Below are 25,068 nucleotides of genomic sequence, written 5' to 3' on the forward strand. Positions count from 1 at the left end.
CCTATTTCGTAGAGAACTGCTCTATAAATTGCTAATTACAAAAAGATTTGGATAATTCATAAACCCTTAATGAAATGTTTGCTCCCAAACCAATCAAATATAAACCAATAAAACCAAAATCAATTCCCAATAAACCCAGATTCTAAATTGCGCTCTGCAGATTAATAGATCAATGAAATAAAATCTCGATAAAAACCCAAGATCGCTACACCACCAAGTTTCTCGTCCTCCACGAAAGCGGAACACTTCATTTTACGACCTCCCCCATTTGTGCTAATTACCAAAGGCACTCAAGAGTACGGTTTCGCGCTAGTCTCAGCAAAACTGGCAAACTGGTCCGCATTCGCAATTCCGTTGATTTAATGAAGACATTTGCGCGGAGTTTTTGCGTTTTTCCCTTTGCCCTCTCATGAATAAGCACTCAATTAATTCCGTCCAGTTGCGGTCGTCGTCCCAGTTTGATATATTGATTGCTCGAATGACACCAGCTGACACACAAATTCCAGACATTTTCGTTTTTTTTGCCGCACTAATTCTCACCCTCCACCGCACGCAGAGAAGAGTTTCAGTAGGCCATGGACCAAAGGGGCCATTCCAGCGAGCACGACCCCGCGCGCGATTGTGGGGACGTGATGCGGATTTATCAGCCTGCTTGGATCGTTCGCTTGACTTATTATTACACATTCTTGGAACGGGAGGGAAAGTAACATTCTTTTTTTTTGCGAGAACAAAAAATACCCATTCTGGTGGAGGGGGATTGACCGCAGAAGCCGCAAACACGCAAACGATATTCTTCGTGAGCTGGGAATGGTACAGGGTGGCGACCCATTGTCGGAGTTCCCACCATCAAAAGGGCGAGCGTGAAATAAATTCCCAACCAGCTCCAAGCTGGTGTCACGAACGGACAATCGTGTGGTTTGACTTTTTCCCTAACCTCCAGAAGATGGTCAGTTAAGCGGAATTCTGGACCAGACACCGCCGAGAACGTCCCTTAGGGGGAGTCCGGTCGCAGCAGGCGGCGTCGTCCAGTTGGTTTGGTGTCAATCCGATTGTGTCTAGTTCTTGGACCACGTGGCCTACTAGGACTTGAAGTGGTGGGAAGTGTGGCGACAACAACAACAATCCCTGGGAGTTGGCGACGGACGGTTGATGGTGATAAAAGAAAACAGACACCAGACCACAGTTGGTCGTGGGATTCCGGTGAGAGGAGGAGTTTCTGAAGGGTGATTGAGGAGGGATGTTGGACGCCACCTACTGGGACCGACGGGAACTACTAGGTTTTGCTGAGGTTCGTGGCAGAGAATTAAAGCTAGTGATTTAGCCATCCTGGTGGGATTGTTGGATAAAAGACTTGTCTGTGTTTTGTTCGCCGCAAAAGAAAGGCCATAAAACCAAGAGGTTTGATGATGTGTGGTGATAAATTAAGATGTATTTCTATGGGGGATACATTATTGGAGTTTTGGAGACAAAAGGGATGCGGGTTGGCATTGACTTTATGACTTTGATATCTGAGTTTTATGGGATTTGTTTTGTTTACTTCTGATTTACTTTAGAAAAATTGACAACACAGAAACTTTCATGCAAACGCTTCTAACGCTAGCACGACTAACGCTAATCGCTGTCAAACAATCAACTGCACACGACTAATCGTTTCCACCCACAAACTCATTTACAAACCGATGAAAAATGCAAAACTTCAACACCCAGCAAAATACCAGACAAACACCATCAGGACCTTAAATTCATCCCAACCCGATAATCATCGCCCATGTCAGAGAGGGGCTTTCGAAACATTTTAAATCCACATTAAAGCCGATGACGAGCCCCAATCGGGTTAAACGAATGCACGTTGAGAGAGGGGAAATGAATTCGTATTATTTGTACATAAAATGCACACAAATTGTTTGCGTTCGACCCTTTTCCCACCCCCCTGGTTGTTGAAAGAGAGAGAGAGAGAGAGAGGTTCTGATTTATTCACACATACAAAATGCTGTTGCACATCCTGGTCGGAAGCGATCATTGAAGCGAGGGTTATGCAACCCGCACAGCACACGTCGCACAGCTGAGCCGGGAGAATTTATTTCTCAAATTAAAGTTGAATTAACGTTTCATTTCGCTTTGTGCAACAAGATCCGCTCAAGTATTCTAAATTATTCAAAGTATGTGCCTCGCTCATTCCTCAACCAACCACTGCCACACACACATTCAGACTCAGACTTGGAGAATAGATATTGTTACACCAGCAAATGCAAATAGTCAAGAGGGGGAGAGAAAGTCGAGAACCATTCCGAAACGAGACTCGGAGAAAGACGAATGATTTATGCGTATGCACGTTCCATTCCGGTTCCCAAGTGTACGCTACACACTGAGATTGGGGCAATTTGGCAATTGTTGGACCGATTTTGAGGTTTACTAGCTTAGAATGAGCCTACTAGAAGTGTCTTAGACATTTGTCAAGCTAAAATCTTTTGATTCGAGAAATATAGAAACGCTTCCCAATCACGGACGTCAACATCGAGGTACCTCCGAAAGAAACTCTCAAATTTCGAAGTGTTTGGCGATCATTCAGGTAAGTGTTTAGTGCAAACAGCAGTGAATTTAAGTGAACTAGTGCAACTGTCAAAATTCTGTCAACTCTGTCAATTATTCTGTCAACTGTCACGATTTACCCTGGAGGCTGTTCCCTCCAGGGAACGTCCTCAGTAGGCACTTCCGTGGAGGCAGTTCCTGCAGCATGGCATGCTGCGTTCTGCCAAGGCATGCTGTGGTCTGTCGGATCCACAACCTAAGTTGGCATATGTGCGTTGTCTTGCTGTCCCCCCTCAATCTCCCCTCGGTCTTGCTTCCGTCGCTCGTAAATAATTTCACTCAGTCAATTTAAATTGAGTTAATAAACGAAATTATTTCAAACACGTCCGCCCAGGCTGCTGCGTCGCAGCAGTCGGCCTTTGTCATCGTCAAGTGTTCCAGATGGAAAGGGCGGAACGTGCCTACTTCGAAGGGGCGCCCTCCACGCGCGCGCTTATTATTGCGCAGAATGTCGGGCGGTGGCAGATGGTGGCCCCAAGATTATTTATGCTGAATCGAATGACGGTGCTGTTCCGTCGATTGACGTCTGCGGAAGTAGGTTACCGGATAGAACCTCCAAATTTTTCACCAAAAATATAACAACAAAAAAGTCGGGTGCTACGCACCATTCTAAATCGATCGTCAAGATGAAAAGGCAATGTGTGAGAGTGGCACCGTGTTTGCAATTTATCTGTCAGCGCTACAAAAAAAACGCTACAAAAACTATAAAATAAAATAAAACGCACGCTAGCGTACGCATCCCCTCGTTTCCGGTCCACCATTAAAGTTAACGATAATGGAGCGAAATATTTTCACGATACTCTACGCGGAACGTACCGCTCGTTGCCAGCATGTGGCGTAATGCGTGAAAGTCCCCCTCCCCCTGCGTTACTTGTTGACTGTCGCAAAACCGCCTACTGCGACCGTAATCGCTCGAAATTGTAGACAATACCGTCGGAATCTAATCCAAAGCCAATTTCGGCCATTAACGAAATTTAAATTTAATCTTTCCAAAAGCGCTCGTAAACACCTTCGCTGTCAGGGTCCATAAATTATCACCTCCCAGGGGGAGGTCATCCCCAACAGGTGCGCCTTCGCAGGAAGGACGTGACAACCCCCCGTGTCAACCTAACAAAGACGCAACGGTAAAAAATTAATCCCCCAAAGAGGACTGCAAAATCACCTTTCCTCCACCCACTTTTGACCCGGATGGCAGCACTGCCGGCTTGAATTTAAATAGAGCGTGTAATCGCAGGTTACCGACGCGCCACCTACTCGGATTCCGTTGTAACTAGCGTGACAAAAAGCTCATCGATGACATCCGAGTAGGCGAAGTGGGAGGTGTCATAAAAATTATTTCGTTGCGTTAAATGAAAATTGAACATCAACGCGCCGGAATTAATTAACCTAGCAGGCCGCGTTAATCCCCTTTGGTGATAATGGCGCGCTCCGGTGGCGGGAAGCGGAACTATTAAAACCGAAGTAGGCTTATTGTGCTTGCGGAGCGCGAGGATCCATTATTGGGTTTTGGGATATGGTTTTGGGCAATAAAGTTTATTGACCATGAGGATGTGAGTATTGGCGCGAGCTGGAAAGCCATTTGGCTAATTGCTAGTGGCGTTTCAGGGTTCGCGATAAGGGCAATTAGGTCATTTTCGAGGGATATATCACGGGGAGAGGCTTAATGGAAATTGGTGCTTTGACAAATTAGTTGAGCTGTTCATTGAAACATAAACTTGAGCGCGGTTGTGTAGATAATTCAATACTGATTTGGTGGTCTACAAATGATCCGAATTCAAGGGTCATTTGTGACTTTTGACAGAAAAATTGACAGAGTTGACAGATTTTTACGGTTTCTTCACTTGAGTTCACTGAAGTTACACCAAACACTTACCTGTATGATCACCAAACACCTCAGCAAATTTGAGATTTTGCAAGAGCTACTTTGATAATGACGTCCGTAATAGGGAAGCGCATGAAATCTCTCCAATTCAATTATTTAAATCAAAAATAATCGCCAAAAAGTTCATGTCATCCATCCAACCTCAATTTGATTCCACATGACTAAATTTTTAATTTTTCACCCAAATTTCATTTCATTAACCAAAATTTCCTCCCAATAAATAACTGTCATCTCTCCGGAAAATCTCGCAAACAAAAGCAACCCATGACAAAGCCGTCGAAGCCTACTGCGACGAACTCCTCCTCAACGCGTCGCGCCCGCAGCAAAAGCCAAGGGGCCAAACGTGCCCAAGTTTCTCGTACGCTATATCTGTATCTGTCGAATCGGGCCTGAATGGACGGATGGATGGCTGTTGTTCCGGCTGGATGGGATCCGGAATGAGATGTTGAAATGGTGTGTGTGGCTCAACGCGTGCTCCTCGAGCAATCTTGAAAGACACACCAGCGTTACGCACTACGGTGGAACTCGGGTGGTCTGACAGCTGTCAAACGAATCATTTCCTTACACGCACGTTTCAAATCACTCAGTTTTCGTCAAAACCGAACCTACCCAGAAATGAGTAAAGGGGGCATCTGTTAAATTTGAGTGAATTTCACTCAGATCTGGTTCACCCAGTTTTCGTGGAATTCTGAGTGAAATTCCTTTACTCATTTCTGAGTAGGTTCGGTTTTGACGAAAACTGAGTGATTTAAAACGTGCTTGTAACGTTTTGTAAAAAAGTGACAGATCGTTGAATCTGACGCTGTCAAACCAACGGCGTTCGCCGTATTTTCATGGAAGAAAGGAGTACGTCAAACCGCCTACTACGACTGCCGAACCGAGCGCAGGCATTCATCACCCCGGGCAACGTCGGATCTCGCCAAGAACCTCAAAACAAAACCCGATTGTATTACACGAGATTCCACGTACGTGGTCTTCGCAGTAGGCCATGAAGTCGCAAAAAAAAGAACACGACGAAGCAGGCGATCACGTTCCGGTTCGCTTCCGCGGGGACGGATGCCGTAATTAATCAAAGAACGGCCTGCTTCGACGGCCCCAGCGAAGACATGTTTCTGTTGTATTACTAAATAAGAGATTAAGTGATTTGATTTAGCTCCAGTTTCTTCGCCGTAAATCGCACGACACGACGGGGGCAAATCTATTTTCGACGCACCACACTGAAAACCCCTTCTTCTCAAACGGGGATTGCCCGGGGAGTCAATCCGACGCCACCGTCGACGGCGTGGCTTGGAATAAATCATGACGATTCTTCTCTCTATACCCTTCAGAAACGTTGAAAGACGGCGAAATTGGAGCGAAATTTTTCACTCAACTGCCAGTCGTCTGCCCTCTTGAGCCAATCAAAGCTAAGTGAAGTGGAGATTGTGGAGGCACTTCACAGAAACGATGGGAACTTGGGGGAGAACGGGTCGTAAACGGCTGATTAAACTGGATTAGAAGATTGCACTTATTGAATCTCAAGTTGGGGAGCACTTGAGATTGAATCTGAGAGGTGTCAATTTGGAAAGAGAGTGTGATTTTGAACCATTTTTCAAATTTAAACGAAAAAAATCTGGTTGAAGAATCTACGAAAACAAGGTAGGCGACGGCGACGCCGTCTGAGCATAACTGACAGACAATGCCTACTAGATTTCAGACTTCACTGACGACTTCCAAGGTAACCTGATTCTGCCAATCTACTCGTTTGAAAAGGGAAAGGTTAAATATCCGTCACGGTTCAGTGAAATGTTTTGGTATTATTGACAGGTGGGTAAACAGTGCGTTATTTTGAGGTTATGTAGGTTTGACAGATAGGGGAAAATATTTCTTAAAATTCACTAGCGAAAATTTCGTTGACAGCTCTCAACCAAAATCGTCAAAACCAGCATAAACCGCCAACGGAAACTGCTCCCTAACCTGTGAAATTGACTAGATAAATTGCTATCAAAGCCATACCCCCAAACCACACAAAAACCACTCCAACTTTCCCCAAAATCTGTCAGTCTGGCCACACTGCCGAGGAAAACTTTTCCACTCATCGTTTAATCATATTTCGGTTCTGCGGCGAGGCAAAAAGGGGGAGGGGGGAGCTCACTCGTATAACAGGATAAACACCGCGTGAAAAGCTACGAACGAATTCAATTATATCCAGAGTTTCGGCGTAGGTGGCCATGATCCGCGTCCCACTTCCACCCCGCTTTTCCAAGTTGATGGATCGCGTGGTCATCAGTATCACAGCAAGCCACGCTACTCTGTTTGCCCCGGAACTGTCACTTTCAAGGGGCAAACATTGACCAAAGTCGGGTCATGCTACGGTGGTACACGGCCTACTGCGTAGACGCCGTGACAGGCACCTGACTGACAGGTCGCTGCGCCGCAGAGCGGCCTAATTTCAATTTGCAAAATTTGGTTTTGCTGGTGGGCGGTGTCACCACTCCTGGGAGCACTGCTCCACCGTCGCACTGTACTTGAGCTTAGTTTAAATTGCGAGTACTCCTCGACAGAGGCAGTTGTTGTCGCTGCCAAATAGGCAGAAGATCACATTTTTGGCGAGAGCGTCTATTTTTGGCGTCCAGTCGGGGCTGTTGGAAGTACGGTCCACGTAATTTTGACGTGCTTCGAATGTTATTGAAATAATTTTGTCACACTGCGTTGATAATGGACGCCAGACGGTGCACGCGTCAGGTGGAGGCAATTTTGAAGCTCTATTTTGGGTGTGTTTTGAGCTGATGGTAAATAGTTTGTGAAAATTTTGCTGATTTCAAATAAATTGGATACTAAAGCCCTTTGTCAATTTTTATGAACAACAGTAAAAAACACGATTAAAAACCATTTCTGATTACTTTTTTTTTTAATTTGAATGCAAAAAAATTGACGAGACAACATTTTTTCGATGGATCAACTATGGTCCCCTTGGAACGAGCTGTCAAGAACTGCCTTTTCTGTCAAGAAGGGCCATGAAGTTAATTTTTAAAAATTGAATTGAAAATCCATGTTAAAGCCTTTACGGTCGTGCAAAGGGTCGTTGTACTCAGAAAAAATAGCTTTATCGTTGTGAACAAAAATATCACAAATTTAAGCTTAATTTTAGGACCCAATTGTTGATCAGCATGTCCCATTTGACAGATTAACCTTCCTACGGTATTGGGGATCTATTCGGCCTTTGGCATTAAATTTAGAGTATAAGTACACAATTTACAAAACAAATCAATCTCGGACGACCCCTAGGGGTGCGTCCATAAAAAAACTTTAAACGTATTGGGTTTGTTTTCGACCCCAAAATATAAAAAATCATCAAAGTTTTTGACCAATTCCAGTTCTTTGGGTCTCAAATGAAAGCTTAGGATGTCCCCTTTCCAGAACCGACCTGGAAACCTGGATTTGGTCACCGGTGCCACAACCAAAAAAGACCTTTTCGAGACCCCAACTTTGACGACCTGTACTGCCGTTCTACGCATACACTCAACCCCCGGTGGTTGGTCACTTTTTCGTTTGACACTTTTTTAGTTTGTACCCCGTTAGTTGGTCAAAGTCAAACTAAAAAGTGACGAACTGTCACTTTTTACACGGCGCTCACGCACACTATCAAAACAAGCGTTTGGTAGTTTGTGTGAACTCCGTGTAAAAAGGGTGTCAAACTAAAAAGTGACCCCGTTCGTTTGACAACAGTTGGTGTCAAACCATCGGGGTTTGAGTGTAATTGTCCCATGTTCAAAAAAGGGCACCTGAGAAAAACGCGATTGAAATTTTTCCATCGATGTCTGTGTTTCTACGCATAATTGTCCCGTGGGTCCCTATTCGCCCTCTATGTCCCTAATCACCCCGGTTAACATTTTATCACCCTTATTTGCAATCTTCTTGCGTGTAAACAGGTAAACAAGATAAAATGCTTCGTAAAACTCATGATTTTTTTCAATGATTTTCTGAACAAATTACTAGATTTTATGTGTTTTTCTGAAAATATACGTAAAACTCAACTTAAAAACTAACTTAATTCACCTATGTGGTTGATGCCTTCCTCACTCTTTACCAACAATGGGTAATAAAATGGGTTTGGACCCAAATTTCATTATTTTTTAGTAAGATCCGGAATAACAAAGTACATAAATATAACTTTTGTGATCATAACTCGAGGCAGGGTTGCCAGATTGTCAATGTTTTGGACTTGTTGGAAGATCTTTCGATTACCTAACCAACGATATATAACATGATGATATTTGGTGCGATTTCCAGCCATTTATTCAACTTCCGAAAATCTGCTAAAACACATTTTTATACAAAACTTTTGAACTACTTATCAAAACTTCAAACAATTCAATAGCACCGTATGGGACCCTGAACCAAATCGAATGCGAGTGATTTGGTCAAAATCGATTTAGCCAGTGCTGAGAAAAGCTGAGTGGCATTGTTGGTCACATACACACACACATACACAAATAAAAAGTTCATTTTTAGAGCAGCATCAAAGTCTTACCTCAGTGAGGAAGGCAAAACGATAAAAAATCAGAATCGTCCAAAAATGACATGGGACAATTATGCGTAGAACGGCAGCGTACATCCGGCAAATTTGAACCAATCAGGATGCTCTGGGTTGCATTCAACAGATATTTTTCTATACTTTGACCTCAAATATTAATGTCGGGGCCAGGTGCCCTACCGGTTCCGGAAATCCGGAACATCCGAAAAGTTCTGTTTTTCACGTGTATGCGTTACCATTACGCTTACGATAGTTAACGCTGATTCATAAAACTTACTAAAAACACAATACACGATTGGCAGAACCACTCTGAAATGTTAATGACCAGTTCCGGGAAACTTGGAACCGGTTCTCGGGTACCCGATAACCGGCCAACTTGACTTTTTTGGTGAAAACTCATCATGTTGCAAATCAAACTTCATGAAATTGTAAAATAAGTCAATCTACGGCCATGCCGTTTCACGCTGACTCGTCCTGGCCAATCTGGAACCGGTCACCGGTGGCCGCTAGGGGACACTTCCGGAGTATGAGATAAACCCTATCATCCGACATATCAAACTTCATGAAATTGAAAGATGCATCAATCTACGATCATGCCGTTGTCTGCTGACTCATTCTGGCAAATTTGGAACCGGTTACCGGTGGCACCTTGGGGACACTTTCGGAATATTAGAGAAACCCTATCATCCGACATATCAAACTTCATGAAATAGAAAGATATGATAATCTATGATCAAGCCTTTGTTCTCTGCCCCATTTTGGCCACTCTGGAACACTGGATGGGTTTCCAATGCAAAAGTTTTTGAAAATATACGCCACCTCAATGTTGATTTGCACTGACCTGCTTTGATTGAAATCAGAGCAAGTAAAGAAACACAAAGGTAGCGTACATTTCCATCCACAAACTGTCAACATTCACAATACCGTGTCAGATTTATGACAGTATGCTCAGAGCAATCAAAACCTTCAAAAAATTAAACTCTTGTGACAGTTTCAGAAAACCCCCCCAAAAAAATACTCATCACAGCTAACTTTGTCCGACACCCCCCAGCCCATCATGGCCTACTCCGACCCGTGAAAAAGCAAACAAAAAAAGTCTCCCCAAGTGAATCTCCGGTGAAAATGTGCATAAAAATGCACATAAACTTGCAGTCACCGGGCGGCGTCGCCGGTAACAGCTCTAGGTTATGTGTTTTTTTGTTTTTATTTCGTTTCCCTCTCTCTTTTTCACCGACTCGTTTTTTTTCTGGCGGAAAAATGTTTCAAGCGTGGGTGGAAAAACCAAAACAAACACAGATGCGCTAGCGCGCCGGAAAGTGTTGGTCGTCATGGCCTGCTTTGACTGCACCGGCGACGAAGTCGGTGACGACGACGAAGTCGTCGACGGTCAACATGGTAATTCGTTTATGGGTGCCAAAACTGAAGAAGGCAAAATTTTCCATAGGGGTAGGGCGGAGTGGGGTAAAGTAAATACCAGCACACACACACTGTTTGTTTGGGTGTTTTTCCCCAGGAGGTTGCGGGCGATGATGATGCTTTGCTTTGAACTGACAGAAGACAGAGTTGGAGAATTCTCCTGGTGCATTGTTGTGCAGCTAGAGTTGGGGATAATCTGGTTGTTGTTTGTTCTACCCAAAAACGTGAGAGCTGGACTTTGGCTTTGAGTCGAGCTGTGCAAGAATGTAGCTAAATTTTGGTTCTTTCACGGAGAAGTGGTCGGAGTTTTTGGGAGGAAAAGTTACAAGACTGAGCTGAGCTGTGTTGATTTTACAAATGAGATTGCATAGCATGCTGGGATTGGCTGTTTCCAAATAGTTTCAATGGACGCCACTGATTGCTGTGTTTTCAATCTCTTGAAAGGATGAAATTGTTTGTGTTTGGGAGCTAGTTTTGAAATGAACTTGTTTTCGACTAACTAACAGTTATGGTGATCTGGCAACCCTGAAACTTTCAATTTATTTTTTTTCTAAAGTTTAAAGAGTTTTAAAGCCAATTCACTGTCTTCCTTTCCTACCAGTCAAGATGACCTCAGTCGCCACCACAATCATCGAGTTCATTGATTACTTTTGACCTGGGAATGAACTTGTGGCCTTCCCTTTTCAGCGTTCCCAGCGTTCCCAAATTCTGGCCCGTGGCCAGAAGCAGAAACACCGGTCGTGACTTCTGCTATGCGTTCGCTCAGTCTGCTTTTTTCCGCTAAATTGCACGCACCAAAAAAATTGGTGGAGCTCATTGGGCTGGAAATGAACGCCGCAGCATTAGGCTTTGACAGCAGTGTTGCCAACGATGGGGCGCTCACGCACACGCAAGATGATTTACAACCCCGAAAAGCCATTTCTCCGCACACTTGGATCGAGCGCAGGACGGAGGGAAATTTGCGCAACAAATAAATAACAGCGTTTTTTTGTGTTGGTATTTTCTTAAGGAATAAGGATTCGACAAAAAAAAATGTGAGCAACTCAAACGGTCCATGAAACTGTCGCAATCAGCCGGCTAGAGTTTGTATAAATCATGGAGCACCGAAGGTCACAAGTTGAAAGCGATTGGAACTTCAAGACGATGGGAAAATCGGGAAGGCAGAAGAAGAGGAAAATTATGCCGAAACAATAAAATATTATTGAATGTTTGTCGAGTCCCCGTTCCACCTTAATATTCATCCAGCCAGAGTCGCCATATTTATCAAAGCTCTAGCGAAAAAGAGGAAAAATAAAACAAGCAACTCACAATAGATGAATAAAACATTGGTATTTTGTTCTGCGAAACAAAACGACGCCGCCGCCATTATTGCTTTTGATGTGACATTTTTATACAAGCCCAAGACTTGCTTTCCTCTTCCAAGTTGGCGGCCTGTTCCGGATCATCTGCTCCCACTCTGGGAAGGAAAAGTTGAGAAAAGTCGTCCTCTTTGGGAGGATAAGGTCCTGCCGGCAGGCAGTCAGGAATTATTGTTTTAATTTTCGGCACGACCCTGAAGAAGGGAAGCTATTTCTGGCAGCACTGGTCCCCAAGTAGGAACGTGGTGGTGGATCGGATTATAAATCGAAGTGGGCGGTTGTTGTTGGTGGAAATGGCGGGGGTGGACAATTTTTGTAGTAGGCGTTGCAGTGGAGTTTTTCTCAGGAATTCTGTCAGTGGAACTGGTTTGGAAGGTCGAAAATGCAAATAAATAACATAATTATGAAAAATATTAATTAAATTAAAATTATCAAAGTTTAATAAAAGTAAATTTTCTACTTAGTTTCACTTTTCGTTAAAAAAAATGAATCAACTTTTTCGACCATTTTTACCGAACCCCCTCTCGCAAAAAAAATATTGCCAAATCGAAGATTTGGACCAAGTGGGTGGTAGGTGCTGGAAGGACAATAAAAATTTGTCCTGTTCCGCACGTGACGGGCATAACGAATCGCCGATTGTTTATGGCCAAGACACGCGGAATCCGGACGTTCCGGATAGTCTTTGGAAAATTTTGCGTTTGAAAAAAACCGAAGAAAATCGCGCTGTTTTTCCTCTTATCCCGGAATATATTGGAACACGCGTTCCACAATATCTTGGCGAAATAAACGACGACGACGTCGAAAAGCAATTTCACTTTGACAGTTTATTAAGTGCTATATCACCAGACGAGCAAGTTTCCGGAAGAAAACACGGAAAGATACACGGAGAGAAAAAAAAATGCCATGCGAAAGAAAGTCGCACAAGCCAAAGTCAATCAGCATGCCATGATTTGCTCCAATCGGCACAACAACACGAAGAAAGTGGGGAAGGGGTGGGAAAAAGTTGAAAAGTTTTCCAGCGCCTGCTTCGACCCACTTGCGCCGACGACCACGTCGGAAAATCGAAGCAGTGATGACTAGATCTGGGTTCGAATTTCTTGCGTTGAGAGAAGGGGGAAAAATAACGACGACAGCTTCCCCGCAGACAGGAGCTGTCAAACATTTCGAAACGTATAAATGAAACTTTATCGAGCAATGAAAAATTCTGTTGGGGGCGGGGAGGGGTGCGTCCAGGCACTACGTGCCACGGGAAAAACAAGCCAAAATGATTCGGCAATCTAGGTCAAAGCCATTCATTTTAATGCGTTTTCGGCACAGTTGTGAGTCTCGTGAGAAGTTTTTTTTTTCGGAAGATAAATTAACATCAAGCGGTAATCAATTTCATTAGCTGGTGGCAACTTTTTCGAGATTGGGAGCACGTTTATTGATGATGCTTAAAATAAAATTAATGCGATTGGATTAATTTCGGTTTAAACTGCCTTCCCCTCAAGAAAATTTTCCCCGTGCAGAAAATCCCATAAGAAATGAGGTCTCATTTGACCCCACCGAAAACATGTGCTCAGTCGAAAACTTCCTAATTGGCAACGATATGTCCTGGCATGGGCAGACTTCTCCTACAGGTAGAAGTGGTCTCCCCCTGGAGTGTCTTGCCAGAACCTCGGCAAAGACAAACTTGGCACACGTGTTGAAAATCAACACCTCTCGGCTAACGATAATTGACAGAACAGCAGCAACATGGCAACCGAGCTACACCTTAATGAGATGTCGCATCCTTGGGTTGCTTCGGTCCAAGGTGTGTCAGTTAGGCAGGTATGGCGGATTCATCCATCTTTAATGTTTTTTTTTAATTAATAGTTTGTTTCCATTCCAAACTGTATTTTTTACCAACTGAATGATCCACCATACCTTGACTAATCAAAATACTTTGGCTTCAGTCAGAGAGCAAGGACCAGGAACACCAACAAGCGAAGGCGTGTAGGTGTTTTGTACTGTGTTGGAGAAGAGTAGGCTTTGCTTTGTCTTTTCACGGCGTGGGAGGGTGGTAATGAAAAGCAAGGACCTTCTTATCTTGACTTGACTTGACATCACTGAATTCATTAGAGACGACCGAGAGGAGAGTGAGATGGCGTGACACGTGGGAGTTGGAACGGATTTGTGCTTTAATGTTTGTTTAGTGTTGTGTATTTTTATAAACTGTATTTTCTTTTTGGTTCAGTTATTAATTAGATTTTAATTTCTTATTTCTAAATTTAGCATACAACCCAGACTCCAATTTAGGATTTTTAGATCCAAGATGGTGGCCAAAATGGCGGAGATGAAATATTGAAAAAAAAAATGCATTTGGTAATTTAAGGGGCCATTCAAATTTGACTATGATTGGGTAGCAGAACTCGAATTTAATGTTAGTATAAGTAATAAATTTAAAAAAATAAACAAAATCCCATACGAACTTCCAGGTGATCAATCATTTTCAAATCATCATCAAATAGTTCTGTTTCCCCATTTTAGTAAAGAAAAAAAGCGATTGATTCTCTGTTCCATCATCAAATGTATTTTCTCAATATTTTCATAACGGGGGGTGACCACACAAATCCCATTTTGGAATTCCAGACTGTTTCCCGACTTTTCCTGAACCTCATTTTTTATCTAAAAAATGATTTCAAATATAAAACTTTTTATAAAAAAGTCCGCATCAACCATCGGAAAAAAAATAAAACCAATAAAAAAAATATTGTCAATTTTCGTAAAAATAGAAACATAACAGCAAATTCAAAAAAACGAATGGAAGCAGTCATCATATTGATTCAGAGTAGATAAAAAAACAGTCTTAAAAAATAACCGAAAGCTTAACAATACTTATCATTTCAATGTTTATTTTTTTAAATTGGAAATCGTATACTTTTTGATACTTCGTTTGAACTGGAAATGGCTAAAAGTTAATGATAACTAAAATAATTTTTTTTATTAATTTTATTTGATTTTAATGCAAAGAACACTTAAAACATGATTGCTGTTAATATTCTTTCAAATAATTTTGAAAACATCTAGGAATTCGTCGGAAAAAAAAGATACCAAGTGTCCTTATGAATTTTGTAAATTTTGTTTATCTTATGTGTGTTAACTTATTTTATGTGAAATGTTTGAAAGAAAAAAGTCTTTTAACATGTTTGCAATAACCTAACCCAAAATTTGTGGGATTTATTTTTTAACAAATTTATTTTTCATGTTTTTAAAAACGATGTTCATTCTAAATAAAATAATATAAATAATTTTTTTATTCAGAACGAACATTGAATGGATTTTTTCGATATTTAAGTTTTCCGTTAACTGAAAATTAAGCTTTATCTTAAGTAATTTACCCATACCGACAAAAAAAATCAAGGGAATCATTAGAAAAAAAATTTAATGACCTAATGAATTTAAGTCAACAATTTAAAATATTTACCACAAAAAAAACATTGCCAACTTCAAGTTAGAATCTTTTATCAAATATTCAATCAATGTGATAAAATGAAACAGAATTTGCGCTAGCCATAATCGTCAATTAAAAAAAGTTTGATTCATTAAAAAATATTATAAAATTCTGTGTCAAATATATCCAGTGTTTATTAGTATTTTAATGTCTTAAAAAAACTTTTAATTCTCAAATGTATCGAAATAGTGAAAGAAACCTTAAATTTTAAGTAAATTAACAAAAAATGAATTAAATGAATTTAATTTGAAAATTAATCAAAATACTGCAAATTTTTCAAAAATTAGAAACAACAACAACATTTTTAGAAAATACTCAAAATTTTCACAAAACTACGTATTTAAAAAAAAAATACTCAAACTTCAATTTTTACAATATGGGTATCAAACGATCGGGATTTTTTCATACATTTCGAATGTAATAACAACATTTTTAGAAAATACTAAAAAAATTCACAAAACTACGTATTTTCGAAAAAATACTTAAAATTTCCGTTGACGATACAAAGAAACAATTAATGAAAAAATCTCAACCATGTTATACTCATATTGTGAAAAACTGAAATTTGGGGTATTTTTTTAGAAAACGTAGTTTTGTGAAAATTTTGATATTTTCACAAATTTGTGTTAAAACTTTTGAAATGTATAAAAAAATCCCGAACATTTGATACCTCTTGTGAAAACCGGAAATTTTGAGTATTTTTTTTTTCAAAAATATGTAGTTTTGTGAAAACTTTGAGTATTTTAATTTTTTTACTTTCGAAATGTATGAAAAAATCCCGATTGTTTGATACCCATATTGCAAATATTGAAATTTCGAGTATTTTTTTTTAAATACGTAGTTTTGTGAAAATTTTGAGTATTTTCTAAAAATGTTGTTATTACATTCGAAATGTATGAAAAAATCCCGATCGTTTGATACCCATATTGTAAATATTGAAATTTTTAGTATTTTTTTTTGAAAATACGTAGTTTTGTGAAAATTATGAGTATTTAAAAAAATGCTGTTATTAAATTCGAATTGTATGAAAAAATCAAGATCGTTTGATACCCACATTGTAAAAACGGAAATTTTGAGTACCTTTTTTCAAAAATTCGTAGTTTTGTGATAATTTTCAGTATTTTCTAAAAATGTTGCTATTACATTCGAAATGTATGAAAAAATCTCGATCGTTTGATACCCATATTGTAAAAATTGAAATTTTGAGTATTTTTTTCGAAAATACGTAGTTTTGTGAAAGTTTTGAGTATTTTCTAAAAATGTTATTGTTACATCCAAAATGTATGAAAAAAAAACCTGATCATTTGATACCCATATTGCAATATCAATATATTTTTGGTTTCTTTAGAGAAAAAATATGCATTGTCAAAATACAGGAAAAATGCATATTTTTGTAAAAAATTTAATGAAATTATAATTTTAATGGATAGCTGATATCATCCCGATTCCAAAACACTATAATTTTTGATGTTTGCATGAATATTCATAGAATTATAGCCAATGTCTCCCATATAGCCAAAATCCCATAAGCTCTGTGCTTCAGTTAAGCACTGGGCCGTGCTTAACCGAGGCAGCTGAACGGTGCAAAACCGGGGCAGTGCAAAACCGAGGCGTGCAAAACCGAGGCATGACTGTACACAGTAAAAAAACGATGGAAATGGTGACAGATTTTGTGTACAAAAATGCGTAATATTACCCCAGAAACAAGCGTAAGGTTCACATTTTTACACATTTTTTCAGTAAAATTACTCAAAAAAGATGTAATATTCAACTAACACAATTTAAAGCCTTCCAAAATTCAACTTTTTTTCTCTTTGAAATATTATTTGAAATATTTTTGTTTTAACAACATTCAAGTAAAATTTGTTTTGTTCATTTAATTAATGAAAATGATAATCGGAAGGAAATAGGTAGGATTCCCCAACCTGTCAAACTAGGAGAATCTTTGCTTTATGTCAAAACCAAATAATGTTTGCTTAAGGTGCGATCAATTTATTTATGATTATGTAAATTTAAAAAAAATAATAACTTAATTAAAAATATAAATCTACAACAAAAATGACGATCTCTCCATAAGTTTTATGGTTTAAAAAAATGTTAGATCAGATTTTAAAAAATGTGAAAACATTTTAAATAGTTTCAATTTAACAAATATTTCCAAAAATTTGCACATTAGCAACACAATATTGGCAAAATTAAGTTCGCAAATTCTTTTATGCATCTTTATTTTAAATTTTATTGACCGTATTTTCAACATTTTCTAAAAATAATATTTTCGTCTAAAAAACATAATTTCGGTACCGTAAACCGGGGTGATATTAATAGGATGAAGTTTTCTGCAAAATTAAAAAAAGAAAATTTCATAAAGTATTCTTCAACAACGTATACAATATACGTTTCAAATAGTTAACTAAAATTATGAAAGCATTGGTAAATAAAATTATTTTAATGCTCTCAAAGTAGAGGTGGGCAAAAAAGAGCGAGCCGCTCAAAGAGCCGGTTCACTAAAAAGAGCGAACAAACCATGGCTCCCAAAAAAAGAACCACGGTTCTTTTTTGAACTCCGTCTTTTGAAAAAAAAACCGTTCCAAGATGGATTGATTTTTAAACTTGTTATAAATATAATTTATTGAATTTCGAACAAATTGTAGCATAAAATTTGTTTTTAGAATTGAAAATGCAAATGCAAATGATTAGCTTGTAAAATATTACCTAAAATCTACTAAATATCTGAGAGATTTTGGAAAAATATAAATTGTCTTGCCCAATTAAACTTCAGCGTTTATAGACTTTATCGATTAAATCAGAATGTAGAAAAAAGTTCACAGAATATTTTGTACAAATAAAATGTCAGCATTAGTTCAATTTTAGCAAAATTAAACGCCATTTTAAAATTGATCCCATTTTCTCCAAAATCCTAGATTTAAGTTTGAATGCCATTCAATTATTTCAACGTTTAGGTTCGAGTAAAAATTTTTACATAGAGAACGCCAAGTTCTATGGTTTTCAAGGACATCTTCTTGGTTTTAGATATTTTTTCAAGTGATTTATAAAAGTCCAATGTAAAATAACTTTGAAAACCACACCATTCTTAAAAATAACCTTTTTATCAAAATTTTGAAAAAGAGCGAAAGAGCCGTTCAAAAGAGCGGCTCTTTTTAATGAGCGAACGAAAATGAGCGGCTCCTAAAAAAGAGTGATTTTGCCCACCTCTATCTAAAAGTGTCCTGCAATTCTCAACGAAATTGAGTTCGAATCGGAAAACGGACTGCAATTTCGGCTTTTTTGGACAATTTTACACTAAAATATTTGACATAAAGTAGAATAAGTGGCAAGTTTTAAGCGTTATTAAATCAGAATTCCAAAATATCGTAAAAAAATATAGGCATTGATGGAAGAAAAATATTTGCAGTAATTGTGAACATTGTTAATTCATGCTGGAAAACTTGTTTTGATGCCAACACATGTTTTTACACTTTTGAAAAAATCTATGTCTAATGATATGTTGCCCCCTTTACACATCACTACAGTGGTGCTTCTATCAAAAATGTGCGCAATATCAATTTATTTATGATTTTTGATGATTTTTTTTTTCCAAATTTGTAAAAAAGATTTATAAGCCTTATTTGATTAAAAACAAATAAATAAGTTTTAATGAATATACCTAAATAAACAACAGACGTAGCAACTAGAACAACATAATTTGAAAATCTTGTGTAAAAACATGGCGGGTCATACACTAACGCCATCTCGTAGCCTATTGCCACTTGCAAGAATAAGCCTGAATGTAGCCTGCAGTGCACTTTTGCAGAAGCCGCATTCTGATTCTCACCAACTTGATTTTGATGATGCTGAGTTTTTTTATTAAATAAATTAAATTTTATGCTCTAAAATTAACTAAAAATTATCTGAAGCGATACTCAAAATAATTACTTTCGACATTCTAAAGCTATTTGTACACATCAATTTTCCCGACGACGGGAGCCATGAAACTTTTGGTGAGAATGAGAATACGTCCAACAACGTGCTATTCAATGTTGTTGTTTACACTTGAGAGCAGGGCGGAAGAGTTGTCAAATCTCCTCTGCGACGACAGCGCCACAAACGGCTTGCTATTCTCGATAAAACCGGTTGCTCAGAAAGTGATTCCAAATGAAAATGTATACGTGAAGGTTGGTCTAGGAGGTCTTTTTAAGAAGTTATTTTCTTTTATTTTTGATCCTATGCGGATAGGACCTTTTCAAACAATAAGCGAAAACTCATTTGAAAAGTAATTTTAAAATTAACTTACGTTTACACTCTTGTTTTTTTAATTAGAATAAAACATGTTTCAAAGCTGCAATAATTCCACGCACGTGTTTAATGTCTCCATCTCCATGGCTCATAAACGCAAAGCCTACTACATTCGTCAAGTTCCTTCAACTGCCATAAAATGTGACCATATTGTCAGAAACAGACGCGATAATTAAACCTTAACCACCTGTACCTTGACGTAATTCCACCGCCTACTACTACCTTACGCCAAGCATGGTGATAAATTCCCAACGGCTTTAAACCCCCACCGACGCAACATAATCGTAAACAAGAGTTTCCAGTGTGTCGGAAACTAATTTCGGTAACCTGTCAAGTCGCACAAAGGCAGTCAATAAAAAATGCTTTTAAAAATACCCAAAAACGAACAAACCACCTACTTTTAAGCATCCATTATGTGTGTATCCAGCCCTAAAGTGTCGGAATCCGTCCAACTGTCAAACCGTGAGCCGGATTTTTCACGCACGCACGCACGCTCACACTCTTCTCTTCACTTGGCACGCCACCAGCTGGCGGCAGCTTTAATTTATAATCGTATTATTTTCCTCTGCTTCTTTCGGCATCATTATCACCACGGAACCGTTCGCGCGTCGTCGCCCGGACCAGAATCAATAAACCGGTGGACCAGAATCATTAATCTTCCTCGGGAAAGTTGCTCTTTCACGAACAACAACAACAGCGACTAAAACTATTCTTCTTTGTTTTTTTTTTCTTGCACGAAGACACAACGATTTTTCACACTTTCCAGACCGCTTGAGCGGAATCTGCCCCCTCCGAAATCGGCCTACTACTGCACTGACTGCCGCCACTCATCAATCACTCATCCCCTTTTGTGCGCGCAGCGCTGCGCCACTCACTTGACTAAGACTCGTTGATGGGATCCTGTCAGTTTTAAAACGGAACGGAACCGCCTACTGTTGGTGATGTTGTTGTTTTGTCTTGAGTGGAGATTCCGCTAATGGATTTTTTCCGGTCAGGGCACGTCAATCACACTTGGACGATTCAGCCGTCAGCACGCGGTAATTGACTACTCCTTCGGGAAACGGACGGACTACACCGGCCATTAGGAGCAATTACAGCGAATGTGCTGCACTCATCATCATTATCACCGCCGGCGATGTGATCATCATTAGTGAGAGAGAGAGAGTTGCATTTCACCCCCCCCCCCCCTGGAAGCGAAGAGGGTAATCCAATTAGCACTCATCCCATGGGATCCGTCCGGCGACGGCGTCCAAGTTGGCCATGATTCTTCTCCTGGACGACGCTGTGGAGCCGGCTAGCCGCCACCAGTGTGTGCAAAGTTATGTAATTTATGCCTGCTTTGATTGCAGCAGCCTTCTTCCACTTTTCGCCTCAGATTCTCGGCCGAGTGGCGCGTCATCAACACGTTCCGGCACTCCTCATGGTGCTTCCTGCCTGCAGCATCCGACCGACCGACGAGGACACTTGCCCGACCAAACACTCACGACGAATCGATATTTTCGTGCATTATCATCGCAATTTCATCTCTCTTTTTGCACCCCGACGACGAACGCAGAGTTTGCCTTCGCCCCACAAAAAAAGGAGACTGAAAAATCGAAACTTGTGTCCTACCCCTCGCACCACAGCTTCTGTCACTTTGCGCCGGAAAATCGCCCAAATTACGCCCGGCAAAACTGCATACCTTCAGGCGCTGATAAGGCGCTCCCGTAATTTCCAATCGAAGCAGCCCAAATTAGCTCCGGAGTGACACCCCCGGGGAATGTACACACCACACCACACGTGTGTGCAGAACGGAACAACACAACCGACCGCGGAAGTTGGCGGAACACGCGAATGCGACCGTTTCGGGCGACAGCAAGGGAAAAACTGTGGGCGCCGGCCCAACCGGGGCGACAGGTTCGCGGAAAAACTCGACTGGATGCTGGATGTTTCCCGACGACAAGAGCGGCGATTCGGAACCAGCCAGCATCTTTCGACGAAATGTTCGGCGCTCGTTCGGGTTTCGTTTCCTATCCCTTGGCGAGTGGGAGAGCGAGAAATTGGGAGGGAGAGTTGGAAAAGATGTGCGTTTTGCGTGAGAGAGGAGAGAGCGAATGGGTGGTCGAAGCAGGCTTTGTTTTTTTGGTTAGGGTTGTCAAAGCCGGCACATGGTTTGTCGAGGGTTTTGATGCATGCAAGATGCAAGGGATTACAGTCTTACAGAATTTGGCTGATTTGCTTTGATTAGTCCACATTATCTGTAGGGGGGTGCTGGACATTTCAAATTTAAAGGCCACGTGGTTTATGCACGTGCCCTCAATAAGATCTCGGAATAGTGTTCGCGAGTTTATGAATATCATTCACGGAATCACTATCGAAACTATCGATTTAACAATTATGTTTTTCAAAACTGATTTAAAAATTAATGTTCTCTGTGATCGTACAAAGGGTCATGGTACTTTGACAAATAAACTTTATCGTTGTGAATATAAAATCAAAGATAAAAGCATCATTTTAGAACCAAATTAATTCAAAACTTTCATGAACTGTAAAATTCACGGCATCATGAATTTTAGTAACGCAAGTAGTAACGTATTCTATTATTAATTATCAAATTTAGTTGTCACCAAGTTTCATACAAAAATACATAAACAAATTAATATTATTTATTATTTAATAATCATTAAATAGAAATCAAAGAAAATCTGCTAATTTCTTTTTTCAATTTCACAATAGAGCATTTCTCTCAGATTTCGGTCATTCGATTTTTTTTTTTGTATTTTTTAATCCGACTGAAACTTTTTTGGTGCCTTCGGTATGCCCAAAGAAGCCATATTGCATCCTTAGTTTGTCTATATAATTTTCCATACAAATTTGGCAGCTGGCCATACAAAAATGAGGTATGAGAATTTTCTCAGCTTTTCAAAAATATTTTTTTCAATAGTAGGCAAACATGTGCACTAATTTAAAAAATATGAAAAACTTCGACTATTTTCAAAAAAGTCACCTAAAAATGGATTCAACTTGAAAACGGTGCACTTTATCAAAATTTCACTAAAGTACTTTTTGATTGCAAATTTGATTTCGAAAAATGAAGTTGAAAAATTTTTGCGACCAATTTTTCGATTTTTTGAAAAAAATAGAATTGATTAAAAAAATCATAACTCGCTCAAAGATTTTTTGCACAACCTGGAAATTTCTGAAAAGTTAGCATTTGATGTCCTCTAAAACATATCAAAAAATTTAAAAAAAATAAAAATAGTGTTTTTTTGCAAAAGTTAAATAAAAAATCACCAAATTTTTTTACCGTGTATCATTTTTTTTCAGTGTAGTCCATATCCATACCTACAACTTTGCCAAAGACACCAAATTGATCAAAAAATTCCTTCAAAAGATACAGATTTTTGAATTTTCATACATCATTTTTGTATGGCCAGCTGCCAAATTTGTAGGGAAAATTATATGGACAAACTAATGATGCAAAATGGCTTTTTTGGGCATACTGAAGGCACCAAAAAGGTTTCAGTCGGATCAAAAAATACAAAAATTAAAATTTAAGAAAAAATACCGATTTCGTAGAGAATTGCTCAATGAGTAATGAATATTAATTTTCAAAAAAACTTCAGAACATTTTTTTAAATCATTATTAGATTTAAAATTAAATTTGCAATCGAAAATTTATTTTTTAGATCTTTAAAAAAAATAATAATGTTTCGAAATTTTAACTTGGCCCAAATAACATCGTTTGCCATGCACTAAAGATCAAAACAAGATTACTTTTTGAAAACAACCAATGCACCATGGGTTTTCTATGTATACATAGGAAACAGGACCTTTTGAAAAAGTAAGCGAAAAATGGTAACAATTTTGATTTACTAAAACATCTCAAAAAATAAAAATGTTATCCGAAATCGAGTTTGTCTGATAAAAAGTCAACTAAAAAAATCGAGAAATGTTTCTTCCATGTACTCATTTTTTTTTTGTGAAATGCCCTAATCATAACATACAGCTATTTAGAAGACCTCAAATTGATCAGAAAATCCCTTGTCAAGATATAGAATTTCAATTACAGTCTAGACTCGATTATCCGAAGCCTCGATTATCCGAAGGTTTGAATGGAACTTCGGATAATCGATTTTTTCATTTTGTTATTTTTAACATCAAGTACGAGTTCTGAGGCCTCATTTTAAACAAATTTGAATGGATAATTGCCTTAAAAATTACCAAATGCATTTTTTCAGTATTTCGTATCCGTCATTTTGGCCGCCATCTTGGATTTAAAAAATCTAAATCACTTTTGAGTAGTCTAATGGTCATACTAAAACTCGACAATCATGTATAAGCCAAAGACAAAAAAAAGTGATAACGATTATCCGAAGTGAAATTTTTCTGAGGCCTTCGAATAATCGAGTCTGGACTTCACTTTCTTAGTTATTTCTTAGTATGGACAGGAGAGCGCATAATACCGCAACTTGTCACTCCCACAATCTCATAGCAGTTGGAAAAAGAACCGATTAGCCGTAAATGTTTTGATTCCCAACGCTCAAAACATCAAACATCGAAACATACATCTCCCAAACCTTTCCCTTCCCCCTGAATTTCCACCCAAAACGTACGTATCAAAATAAAAGACGAACCACGGTGAACAGCGCGAACCAAAAAACCAACAACAAACATTACAAATTTATGCTCTCAGCATGTTTGCAACGTGCCTCGCGCGCCAAAGAGAACTCACAGCATGCCATGCTGTTTAATCCGTCCACAGTTTACTCTCCCTCTCCTGTTCGCACTCCCTCTCTCTTGGATAACAATTCTCTGCGCTCACTGCGATCTCACGGTTTTTCCGAGCTACACTCTAAATTGACGTTTATCACTTTTATAACTTTTGGGAGAATTTCGTTTTGCTTCCGACTCAGCGCAAGGAAAACTCTTGATAAAACTGCTCCGCAACAACAACAACAACAACACGCTCAACACTCGTTCTTTTTTTTAGTTTGACAGATTCTGATGATGATGGTGATGATGGTGATGGTGATGGGTACGCGATAACAGACATTTTTGTACTTTCCCCTCGAGGAAAAATTCGAAAAGAAGAAAGCGGATTTATGTTGTCGTAGGCACAGCATCCGGACGTTCCAATTGAAATTGGAAAAGGTTTCGTCGTTTGTTGACCTTTTTTCGAGGTTATGTTCAAAATAACGCGCTCACACTCTGAATTGAAATGTGGGTTGAGCCTTCAACCACTTGATTTCCACTCAACGATGATTAACAATGGCCGTGACCTCTATTCACACGCGGTTGTCACACCCCCCAAACAATCCCCGGCTGTCAAATTCGCGTTCAGCGAAACATGTCTTGCGGCGATATCTGCATAATCTGTTGTGTGGTTCGGGTTTCCAGTGTACTGTTTTGCTCTGTTTTGTGTTGAGGAACAAAGTGGACCTTTTGGCGGAACCGAAACCGTTTTTGAATTCAATTAGGTGAGTAATTGTCAAATCGTGATTGTTTTAGTGACTGAATTTTTGTTCGATTTTGTGATAAACATTCATAAACATTCAATATT

At 39.3% G+C, this 25,068-nt stretch overlaps 1 protein-coding gene across 2 annotated transcripts in view; it reads right to left on the minus strand.

Annotated features, from left to right (window-relative positions):
* The window catches only part of LOC6038186 (protein artichoke), a 39,593-nt gene extending 18,149 nt beyond the window's left edge, over positions 1-21,444 (minus strand). The window contains exon 1 of one of the 2 annotated variants that reach the window (XM_038255959.1): positions 21,208-21,444. The gene's annotated coding sequence lies outside the window, so the exon portion shown is untranslated. Of the gene's footprint in view, positions 1-19,924 lie in introns of both variants that reach the window. The other variant, XM_038255952.1, reaches the window with a different exon arrangement.
* Positions 21,445-25,068: the final 3,624 nt, after the last annotated feature.

The sequence above is a fragment of the Culex quinquefasciatus genome, chromosome 1 (assembly GCF_015732765.1).
Source record: "Culex quinquefasciatus strain JHB chromosome 1, VPISU_Cqui_1.0_pri_paternal, whole genome shotgun sequence".
NCBI classification, from domain to species: Eukaryota; Metazoa; Arthropoda; class Insecta; order Diptera; family Culicidae; genus Culex; species Culex quinquefasciatus.